The following is a 12,082-nucleotide window of genomic DNA, read 5'->3' as shown; positions in this document are numbered from 1 at the left end:
CAGCGGAGTCGGAGTCGGAGTCAATCTCATTTTGGGATAAAAGAGTCGGAGTCGAATATCCAAGAATCGGAGTCAGTCATTTGTCCTCCGTGTATAAATGTTTGCCAAAGCTACGAAGTCAGAGTCGAAGTCGGGGAGTCGGAGTCCGATTAATTGTCGGGAACAGGAGTCAAGAGTCGGTGTCAGGTCCCCCTAAATTCTCGGAGTCGGAGTCGGGAGTAGGTCGTCAAGAGCTATTTCCAACAAAGTTTGTTTGAAGTAAATCCGCCTTCAAGTACGGAATCTACATTGACTTTCAGTTTCCCCGTAGGCGCTAATGTTAAGAGATTTGAACTGTTCAAAATTGAACGAAAAATTGTTCAAATCAAAAAGATATCTTATATGCAAGTTTTTTATCAAAAGCTTTTTCCTACAAAGTTTGTTTGAAGCAAATTCGCCTCACAGTTCGGAATTGCTTTGAATTTCCCCGTAGGCACTAATGTTAAGTTTTTTTGAACTGTTCAAAATTGAACAAAAAATAGTTCAAATCAAAAAGTGAAATATGGGAATGAGGTGTCCTCGCCGAGACCTTTCGAACAAAAAAATGTTTGTTCGAATCGGACTATTCATTCAAAAGTTATTAGGGGGGACAGACAGACAGACCGACAGACAGACCGACAGACAGACAGACATTTTTCCCCATCTCAATACCCTACTTTCCAATTTTTTAATTTTTCAATATTTATTTAATTATTTTATTTATTTTTGACTTTTTTTTTGTTTTTCACGATATTTTTAAGATGCATTAAGCCTTCTTTCATGCTTTTTTCTTCTTTTTCTGACTTTTACTGGGAAAGTAGGCTAAAAAGGAAGCTAAAGCAAGAAATAAAAATTATAATATAATAAAGCAAAATATATCAAAAATAATAACTCAGCTGCTATAAATTAACATTGAAGTTACTGATATTTTTAACCGACTTCAAAAAGGAGGCGGTTATCAGTTCATACCATAGACTAATAATAAGAGTAGACCGAGCTATGGCAACCCTTTTGCTGCTCATAAACCAAACCATGTGACTGGTGGATATCCTATCAACAGCGGGCGTTAATCGTAGCAGACGATCAACGCCAGCGCGAAATAAAATAAATAGAATTGATGGAACACGGAAGAATGATCTTTTATGGAGTCCGATTTGTAAATTTGTTATTCCAAGTTGTAAATATTTTGTTAATATAGTGAGATTTTCGTATAGATAGCACTGTGCATTTTCTTTAGTCAATTTCAATCACTCTCTAAGCAATAAAAGATGCAAGCGACCAAGAAGAATCAGCAAACGGTAAGATTTTTACCTACAGTTTCAATTTAAGATACCAATTAGTACATTTTTGCGTTAACGCAAAACGTTTACGCCATTTCGTTCACGCCAACGCTGACAGCTCCAAATGAAATAAAAGTTACTGAAAACTGTGATCAAAAACTAATTACTAATGTCAAAATAATGCATAACTAAAAGAAAAACAGTTCAATCTCTGCACCTGGAAGTTTTTTTTAATGAAAACACATCTATATATATAATTCTCTTACGTGCCGGCAAATGAAGGGGTGAATTTCTAAACCTCTGTTGGCAACACTTCGCCGATAAATCATGTAAACAAACTTCTACGTTGTTTTGAAATCTTGAATCACAGAATACTCAACGAACTTTTTTTTTTTTTGAGATGAGTTTGAGTCGGGCTGTGGCCCATTTCAACCTTAATCAGCAAAGAAAAGCTCAAAGAAGGCAGGAAACCGTTCTTGAATCCAATTTAAGACGAGCCATTTCCAGAGTTGAATTCTCTGATTCGCTGCCGATAATTTTTAGCGGCTGGGGAATTTTCAGTCAGCAGTTCCTTCAACAGATCAGGTGCGTCACACAATGCCGGTAACCGCACCTTTCCGTCATGGCAACATTTAGTATATTTATTTGCAGTATTACGCTCTTTCTGCCAATAAAGAGCACCACAAAATTCGCATTCTTCACACATTGCTCCACAATCATGTTCATCGGCAATGTTGTTTTGAACGCGTAGGCGCTTTGAGCGTCGTCTATTCTCTGCTTCAGTACGACAGTTCAGTTCAAAATGAATAACCGAGAAAGAATTTACTTTATTCCTTTTATTCTCAGCTGAAAGGTTTCGCCAAATTTGTTTAGGGTTATAGTAGTTTTAGTATTGTGCAAGCAAAGTAGCCTTGGCGAGTTTTCGCGTTTTTAGTTAAACCATTTTTTGTTCGTGACGTGGCAAGGATTCAGAATAACAACAAGAAGGACAAACGTTTGAGAAAATATGTTTGGTGCTCTCTGAGCCTGTTTTTAGTCATGGCCAGCTCTATGTGGCATTATCAAGAACAAGATCTTTTGAAGCAGTGTCAGTTGTGGCTCCCAAACGGGACATTTTTAATTGTGTATATGAGGAAGTTTTCTCAGATTAGAATATATAAGAGTGTAAATATGTAAATATATAAGAGTGTAAATAATGTAAATACATCCCTCGGGGGAGCCTGTAACCCCTAGAGGGCGCGTCCCCAGGTGGCGGATAGGGGAATGCCTTCATTGGTTTTCCAATGGGTGGTAGAAGGGAAATAAAATACCTTCCGCGGACCAACAGGTAGAAGTGCAATCTCTCCAAAGCAATGACAGACACTTTTGTATCTATAATGGTAAAGTTGTGCACATTGCCAAGGCAGTCATCTTACATACAGCAAAGTTAAACTGTCGAAAATCTGGCTAAAGCAGACAAATTAACATTATGAACGTAATTTTCATATTGGTTAAATGGATGGTGACCTAAATGCAATTACCAACTTTAATTTTTACGGAAAATTTTAGCTAGGCTAATGTATTGGCATACAGCGAGCGAGCGAAGCGAGCATGGATCGCGAAGCGATCCACAGGGAACTGCGTAAGCAGTTCCGGGGGTTGGCGAGCGATAGCGAGCAGGGGGCGATAGCCCCCTAGTTGTCTTAAAATACATGTCGAGTGCCAAACTGTAGATAATGCTGCCATCTAGCAACCATGCTGCCAAAGTCTTCGCCAAGCCCTTCCACTAGTCACATGATACATCTATGAACCAATTTTCCTTATCAGCAAGAATGAGAAAGCTCGGTCTACTCTTATTATTAGTCTATGGTTCATACCGTATGTATGTTTTCTTGTTTGTTTGTCCACTCACAGCGTCTCACCTAGTGCACCGATTTTGATGATTTTTTTTAATGGATAGGGGATGGCTCAACTTATGTCCCATTACTTTGTTTGACCATATTTGTTCTTTAGAAAAAAAGTTACGGCCAAAAAACAGTAAATTTCATGAAATTTCCCTATAAAATGATTAAATATAAAACCCATTGTTACAGAAGTTTGGTGCCATACAACTGCTATTTAAATAGAAATTGTACTGATAATTTTGAATGGAGGCTTCTCTGAAGCAAGCATCAAGTTTCTTCATTGTCAATGTCCTATACTGCCGTGCTAAGCACAGATGTGGTATCTGCACATTTTATCAAAATTGAGTTATTGTCACCAGGTGGTCGTTAGTAATTTAATTTACCTAAATCTCAAGTTTTCTGGCGATTTGTGAACGCGAAATATCAAAAAAAGCTTTAGGAAAAAAGTCGTAACTGCAAAGTTTGCGGAATTTCCTAAGGCAATTTGAACGTAAGTGACAAATACTAAGCCTTTAAAGTGGTATCTGCGCAGTTACCACTTTTTTCCTTAGTATTTTTTGTAGATACGACTTTTATACCTTAGTAAAGCAGCATATTTAAAAATGTAGCAGTTTATTATAACACAGAAATAAAAATTAGTTTTCCGTTGAATAGTTGATACAGGTTGATAATAAAAATTAATATAACTTTGCATAATTGTTAAAGTAAATATTCAGCTTTTTCTTATTTAAACGTTTATTTAAAATGCAAATTCTAAAAATGAAATGCATGTAAAATATTCATATCTAATTCTTTCATACAAAAAAAAAAACGCATTTCATTCTAATGCCAGTAATATTTTTATTTAAGTATCGTCTGCTGTCAAAATTATCTTCATGCTCGGTAAAAATGAATCTAGAAAATAAAACATTATAAAAAACACATTCTTTTAATATAAAAACAGAAAATTGTAATGGATTACAGTTTTAACTGTCCGGAGTTTTGAAAATGGTATCTTTCAGAAGGTAGATTCTGTTAGATTTGTATTAACAAAATAAAGCGAAACAGCTAACTCCAAAGAAAGCAGATGTTTTCAGTATTATTTAATGATACCTTGAGCACGTTTTACTAAGCTATTTTTGTCGTATCTTTGCAGATACCCCTAAAAATGCTTAGTAATTGTCACTTACGGTGAAAATAGCTTAGTATACGAAAAGGTTTTGAAAAGAAAATTTGTCGTAACTACATTTATTAATTTTAAATTAAGATTTTTACAAAAATACTCTCTTACGGTTTTTAGATAAGTTATTTACGAAACAACTACCGCAAGTTGAGCATTTAATTAAGTCATAAATCAAAGAAATGAGTTGTAAAACTTTAATCATCGATTTCTCATTTTGAGCTCCACTGCAGATACCACATCTGTGCTTAGCACGGCAGTATAGTGGGGGTAAACCTACCTGGAAGCGAGGTAATGCAGTGATTAGGATCTGCTCAGCCTTCACAGTGCTATCAGGTTAGGTTTGCCTCAACTATATATATATATATATATATATATATATATATATATATATATATATATATATATATATATATATATATATATATATATATATATATATATATATATTATTTTTATTGTTATCATCTATGCCAATAACAGATGATCGTGGCCAAGTAAGGAGATACAGGATTGCATCACAAGCAACTTGTATGCTGTGAAATGTAAATTAGTAAGAGACAACGTAATATTTAAATATTTATAATTAAATTAACACACAAATGAATTCCAGAGATTAACAAAGATAAATTTTTAGTGTCAATCGCTTAAAGTTTAAAGCGTGTTCATACTTCTTTTTTAGTTTGGAATATTTTTATGAAAAAATAAGGTGAAGTTTCGTGATAGTAACTTCTTACTATTTCTGAAATACATTTACACTAAAAAGAATGAAATAAAAAAATTTTGGAAAAAAAATAGAACCGACTTCAAAATTGCTCTAAAAAGTGAAAAATAATTTCATTCTTTAAACACCAGCGATAATACTTTTAAACATAATTTTTGAAGTTGGCGCAAAAGCGAGCCATATAACTCAACTATAAATTTAACCGGACTCAGTTTCTTCACGACCACATACCTGATGCATTGATTACAGCATATTTGAGTAACTATATACAGGTGTCCTGTAAATGCTTCGTTCGTAACTTTGGATGATTTTCTGAAAAAAATATGAACAAAGCATGGTTACACTGGATTTTACTTTTAGTTTTTGCGCCAACTTCAAAAATTATGTTTAAAGTATTATTGCTGGTGTTTAAAGAATGAAATTATTTTTCACTTTTTAGAGCAATTTCGAAGTCGGTTCTATTTTTTTTCCAAAATTTTTTTTATATCACTATTATCTTGATATATTTACAATCAGTGATCAAATGGATATTCAATTTTCTGCTCGATGTTCAGTCGACTCTCCAAATTTCTTTGCATTTTACGGCAATGCCTCTTATTTTGCACTACAAAATACCAGGGGAGGAGAGGTCCGTTATCTAGCTAGTAGTTTTTTTTTGGAAATTTAAAACCGCTGCTTGTGAAATAAGTCGAGCTGTTCTCCCTTGAAAATTAAAAGTGAAAATATTGTTATTTTATTGCTTATTTTCTAGTATTTTTTCTTGACACGCTCAACTATTTTATCCACAGGGTCCAAGATATGTTTCCTTGCTTTGCTTTTAACGGGATAAGATCTCAATTAGAGACTAACTTTTTATTTTCAGTTATCTTATTGAAATGTTAAGAATACGCTTATTTGAGACGGTTTTTGACCGCAGTTTTAGCATTCTGAACGTCAACGTTTCCGAATGCGAACATCAATTAAAAAAAAAAAAAAACCTTTATAATAAATTTCGCTTGTATTTTCAAAAAATTGTTTTTATCAACAAAAGTAGATTTAATTTTTTAAAAGAAAAACGCTCTTTCATTAATACTGTTCCTACAAAAGTTGCAAAAAATTCGCTTTTATCGATTTTCATTGTTAAAACGTTTTTAGCTTAATGCTGATAAAATTTCAGATAATATATATAGAAATCATGTTGATGAACAAACACGACCGATAAAAATGAGCTATCCATAAACTCCTTTCTTTAAGGTAGAAAAAGGGTTTCTTGTAACTCCGAAACACATGCTTGCTGTTTCCTGAAAATTTGTGGCTATGAACTTTGTTTTGTCTTCTTTTACTTTTCAGCACACAGGTATTTATTTAATTCTAACTTACATTCAGTATCTCATTCTTTTTATATTTTAGATGGAATGCTTCCCTTTTTTTTTACATCACTAAATTAAAGTTCCCGTTTTCAAAAAAACGGGGGGGGGGGGGGATGTATAACCCCTTGGTGATTGTTCTGCATTACATCAATCGTCCCCCTCAATAAAGAAGAGTCAGCGACGCCCATGCTGAGTAGTGTTTACATTGCACCACTATTCTCACAAGGGTACCTGTCCCCTCCCCTCCCTAAAGGCGATGGAGCACCTCCCTCATAGGCGTGCACACGGGGGTCGCCAGGGGTACCGTGGTACCCCCATTAGCTTTAAAAAGGCTTTTTTACTCACACTTTTTGAAAATTTGCCTTAAGAGAGCAAGTATGAGAGCCTTTTCAAACGTAATTTCAACCTCCTGGTACAGTGGTACCCCCATTTCTGAAGCCCTGTGCACGCCTATGACCCCCCTCAAATGCTATGGAGCAAACCCCAAGAAGGAGACCCACTAAAATAAGATCAACACCCTTAAACAGTTTAATGGCACAGTAATAATAATAAATCAGGATAAAATAAGCTTAAATACGATCACAATTTTGGAGTATAAATTCAGTTTATTCAATTTACAACAGCTTCCAGAAATGTTAAAAACCCTCCTATAACACTTTACAAAACTTACACAATAAGTACAGCTTTGCACATCACAATGTAACATCATAATGGCAAGATAGTTTAAGAGGTCAAATTGAACTGTGAGTGATTGTGAATTAAATTGCAGGGAAGTCTCTAAGCGAATAAGAAATGCTGTGAGGTGAGTACTGTCTATCTCGAGAAATCACATCTGCGCCTGTCTACTGCTATAGCAACGAGGCACGTCTCATTTTTTCAAGGGAAGCTTAATGTCGGAAAAACCCATGCGGCTGCACAAAGGCGAGCAGACAAGTGGCGAAATGGTGACAAAAGCCTTCCTGCTAAACCCTCGCAGAAAATGAACGAAGTCCGTTTTTATGGCAGTAGGTGGGCTCAGACTTGACGGCGGGAGCTTTTCTCGTGAAAGACAGACAGTAATACGACTTATCACCCTTAATAATCTCCGTCCCATAATAATAGCAGCAGTTGACTTGTTTTCTTTGACTCAAAATTGTACAGTACAACCTCGTTTATTCAGACTAACTAGAACCAAAAGTAATTCGGATAAGAAAATACCTGGATAGTCTAGGTATTATGCAAAACATTTTCTTAAATAAGCAGACTCATCTTTTGTTACAGGTTAAAAAAGATGCTTTTAAACAAAATTACACAGTATCGTTTCTCCAAAATGCTTTATCATTTACTAGAGGCTTCCCTCACGGCTTTGCTCGTAGTAGAAAATTAAAAGGTCATTTGGTTCGCCTGTATATTTACAAATAGTAATGGATGATGAATTTCTCGCCAATTTGCTATGTTCATTTGCTCACCCATGTTATGGTAATTTGCTCAGTAAAATGTTCTTAAAATTGGAACAGAAAAAGAACAAAATCGAATTTTCGAAAAATCGCATCGAGGTGCTCACCCCTATGCTATGAACAAACTTTGTGCCAAATTTCATGAAAATCGGCCAAGCAGTCTGCCCGCTAAGCTTAACAGAGATCCAGATATTCAGACATAAAGACTTGCAGCTTTATTATCAGCAAAGAGAATTCAACTGTAATGGTGTCGGACTGACGCTCCAAGTACGTCATGTTTTTTTTTGTTTGGTAGATTAGTACTACTCTACTTTATTGTCCGTTCTATGCGGGAGTTGTATGTTCAATCAAAATTAAAACTGAATATTTGGCATGTTTATACTTCGTTATTGCTATCATAATTTAAATTTATTTAAGTAAATATAACTTTTTAACCAGATAAAAAAGATTATACAGCAGCAGCAAAAGAAAATAAATATTGAATGCAACATTAATTAACAAACACTATACAGAGGAAGACCGTTATAACGCACACCTTGGGACCAGAGTTTTTGCGTTATACAGGTTTTGGCGTTACATAGGTCATTTCACAAATTTTGAAACTAATATTCAGAATATATCTATATATTAGCACTTCAGAATGGCTTTTATCTACAATCAGTAGTAAAGCACTAATTATAGAATGAGTTATTCACAAATAAATATGTCTCACAATCAAAAGAAAGTGAATTATCTTGCATTTCTGGTAGTTTTATGGCTTACATAACAGCTGCATTTTCAAGAGCCATCTGGCATTTTCTTTTTACTGCGAATAATAATTTTCATTTAAAAGCTTTGAATTACGATGGGAAGATAAAAAACTGTTTCAAAATTTAATTTGCCTAACCATTTTTATGTTTACAAGGCAAAACAGAGGGATTTTTTAAACTTTAAAACCTATTGTTTACTTCTGAAAAGTTGTGTGGTTTATAGAGAATTGCGTTATATGGGTGGGCGTTATAATGGTATTCTACTGCATTATGTTTAACAATTATACCTAATTTTTTCATTTGGAGTGTTCATAGTTTCTATAGCTTTCAATAATATACATTGTTTCTCCGTTAATATAATGGCATATTCAGACGGCTTTTCAAAAATCTTCAGACGTACAGTGAAACTCTGGTAACTCGGCATTTATTTTTCTGATGTTTGGCCCTATGCTAATTTCAATGAGTTCCTCTCTTTTCTTTAACTTCAAACTTTAAATAGCAATTTATCATTTCAAACACAGCTGCAGATGCAACTTTTGCAATCAGCACGGCAGTATAAGTCGACATCTAATAGCTATTCTAGTTCAATTTCGGGTTGATATTCAAATTACATTGATTTAGAAATTGATTCTGATAAAGAGGAGAAATTAAAAAAAAAAAAAAAGTTATGACTGGCAATAAAAATAGGTTAACCCACAAATTGAAAGATGCGTCACACTGCAGAAGCCATGAAACACTGATTTTTTATTCAAAGCTCCACAATGGGGTCGTTTCCAAAAATTTAAAAGTATTTTTTTCTGAAAGAGCATGCTTAAAAACATAGGATCTGACCATTTTTTAAATTACTTATTAAGGCTTAATATTTTTAAAAAATTACTCAAATCGGTGCGCTTTCATTCTTTACGCTTCTGCCGATGACACCACAAATGACGAAATGCCATTCAGTGTTGCCATTCACAGAACAAAATATTTAATTCGCTTCTTTACTCACTCGTATTGGTAACGATAGGGTTGATAGCAAGCGCAGAACGCAATTTTAATTCACTCCTTGGTTATCATAACGTGGAAACACAGAAGAAAGATGCGCCAAATAACATCATTTGTGACATCATCAAGACCACACCTTGTTTTCAAAATTGGACATTTTAAAAAATTAATTTAAAAATAACTATTGGGAAAATGAAAGTATTTTCTGGGTCTATGTTTTTTTTTTTTTTTGCTTATTCTATCCATTTCAGTGACTAAAAGTATTACTTTTGACTGAAGGAAACAACCGCATTATGCACTAAAATATAATTCACAGCAGCCTTCGCTAACTATTTCCATTTAAGGGGTTAGAGCAACTCAAAAATGATCAAACAATCAAAACTTTTTTTAGTTCTTATTTCAAAATTAAAAATTATTTCAAACACAAAGAAAAAGTTTCATTGCTTTAGTTCAACTATTTAAAACATTATGAGTGGTTTTAGGTCATGCTTGCTATTTATTCTTATGCAAAAGAGAAACTTTAAATTGCATTTTCTCGATGATCGTTTTTTTTTTTTTGCAATTGCATGTCATTAGAATCCCAAAGGATTTTTTCTATTCAAGATACAACTTTAAAGTAATATTTTTTGCAGACCGGACAATATATTTAACAAAACTGTGCATTGGAGAAGCATTTTATAAACTACCCAAACGTTTAGAGCATGTTATAATTTCAAAAACAAAGTTTTTTTTTTAAATGAAGATTTTTTACATAATTAATCACAGAAAATTTTCTAATAAATATGAATGTCCAGATTTATAGAGATGATTATTGGGATTGTTTAGTAAAAAACTTTTTTTTAATAAGTGCAAAAACAAAAAAAGCCTTGGAGATTTTGAAAAAGGGAAATTTTCTTAAATTTTTTGAAAAAGTGGGCAATATTTTGAAATTTTTAAAGTAAATTATTGATTCAGAAATAAGTATGCATGTTATAATTTTAAAGAAAATAAAATTTACTTAAATTACGAAAAAGTTTTGAAGGTAATGTGGCACCTTAAATAGTCACATGCTATTATTATCATGGGACCGAGGGAGTAATAGAAGGGTTTTAATAACTTTCTACAAATACTTTGAAATCTTAAAGCCTAGATATCACAAATGGCATTTTAATCGGTCTCATTTCATTGACACGAAAATAGTTTCCCATCTTACTACTATTATATATGCGAAAGTTTGTCTGTATGGATGTTTGTTACTCTTTCAAGCAAAAATTACTGAACGGATTTTGATGAAACTTTACAATAATATAGCTTATGCATCAGAATAACACATAGGGTAGTTTTCGTCCCGTTATGGGGGGCAAACCTCCCTTAGGAGAGCAATAAAATACAATTTTCGTATAAATTCTCTAATATTGGGATGAAAAAATACTTGCACATATTTACATTATATGTCCATCGAAAGCTCTGATTTTTCTGATGAAGATGGCACCTGTTCGAAATTCCTAAGTAGAATAAAAAACGAGTTATGAGCTTTTTAGATCCATGTTCGAAGGCTTTCCTAAACTCAATACAGTATTTAGTGTATCATCTCAACTCCCTGTCGATAGCGACAATTGTTGTATTGTTGACTATCTTTGCTTTTCGTGACTGTTCAAGGCTTTTCTCAAGTCAAATCTTGAAGTAAGATTTTTGCACGAGATTGGCAAATAATACATGATTTGGCTGATCATTTTCCATTTAAACGGAACTTTAATGTAATTAATGGTTTTTATTATTATTTATGCTGATTGAACACTTACTCACTATCCAATCAACCAGCAGATCGCCAAAATATTTGCAGAAAGATTTCCGTAGCTGATGCATTTGGCAGTTTTTTTCAACGTCACTGTTTTTGAAGCCGAAGACTACGTCATAATGTTTCTCAGCTTTCACCATGTAAACAAAATATCGCCAATCAAAGAATCTTTAAAAAACTTTTTTTACTGTGTTAAATAATCCAGCAACTAAATTAGGCAAATCCATAAACAGCACAAAAACTTCCATTAATTTTCCTTTTTGCACAATTTCAAACAATCGCCAAATTTTACTACTTATTTTGGAAACATTTCGGATGAAGCTCTTTAGCGCCATTTTATGGTGACCAAAAGTATCTCAGCACCTGGCGACGATATCTTTGTAACGAAAATTAAGGAAAGAAGGAGGGAGCATCATAGAAGGTATCCCAAAACGATTCCCGCAAATTCGGTAAAATCGCACCAAGAGCCCACAATGATTGAAATTTCCCAAAATAACTAAAGCAAGTATAAGGGGATTACGAGCAACTTCAATTTAAAAGGAACTTTAATGTAATTAATGGTTTTTAAAAAAAGCAATTACAGAGAAGGTTTTAGACTCCATGTTAAAAAAAAAGTATCAACAGATTAATCTTTTTAAACATGAGAAGATTAATTTCATGTTTTTTAAATTTGTATATGCTTAAATATAGTGCTTTCGTTTCTAAATCAATACTACTTTG

This window comes from Uloborus diversus, chromosome 7, assembly GCF_026930045.1.
Source record: "Uloborus diversus isolate 005 chromosome 7, Udiv.v.3.1, whole genome shotgun sequence".
Lineage (NCBI taxonomy): Eukaryota > Metazoa > Arthropoda > Arachnida > Araneae > Uloboridae > Uloborus > Uloborus diversus.
This window is presented reverse-complemented; position numbering follows the sequence as displayed.